At 49.6% G+C, this 230-nt stretch overlaps 1 protein-coding gene across 1 annotated transcript in view; it reads right to left on the bottom strand.

Annotated features, from left to right (window-relative positions):
- Positions 1 to 230, bottom strand: part of LOC119586274 (serine/threonine-protein kinase pim-1-like) — a 14,289-nt gene that overhangs the window by 3,674 nt on the left and 10,385 nt on the right. The window lies entirely within an intron of this gene.

Genomic DNA, 230 nt, shown 5'->3' with positions numbered 1-230 from the left:
GTTGCGAGACGACCTGATGGGAATGGTGGAAGATTCCCACACGCAGGCTGAGAAATGAGGGAGGAGATGAAAGGAAATATGAAGAAGATGGAGAGGCAAAGAGGAGCAGGAGAGGTTGAGAGTCTGTAGAGGCAGAAAGGGTGAGAAGGAGAGGGGGAGATAACAAGGAGAGAGAAATGAGACGTGGCAAGACAACCATGATCTAACACTGGTCACTCACTGCCCAAATA

This window comes from Penaeus monodon, chromosome 21, assembly GCF_015228065.2.
Source record: "Penaeus monodon isolate SGIC_2016 chromosome 21, NSTDA_Pmon_1, whole genome shotgun sequence".
In the NCBI taxonomy this organism is placed as follows: domain Eukaryota; kingdom Metazoa; phylum Arthropoda; class Malacostraca; order Decapoda; family Penaeidae; genus Penaeus; species Penaeus monodon.
Note: the sequence above shows the minus strand (reverse complement) of the source record. Positions and strands in the feature narration are given on the sequence as shown.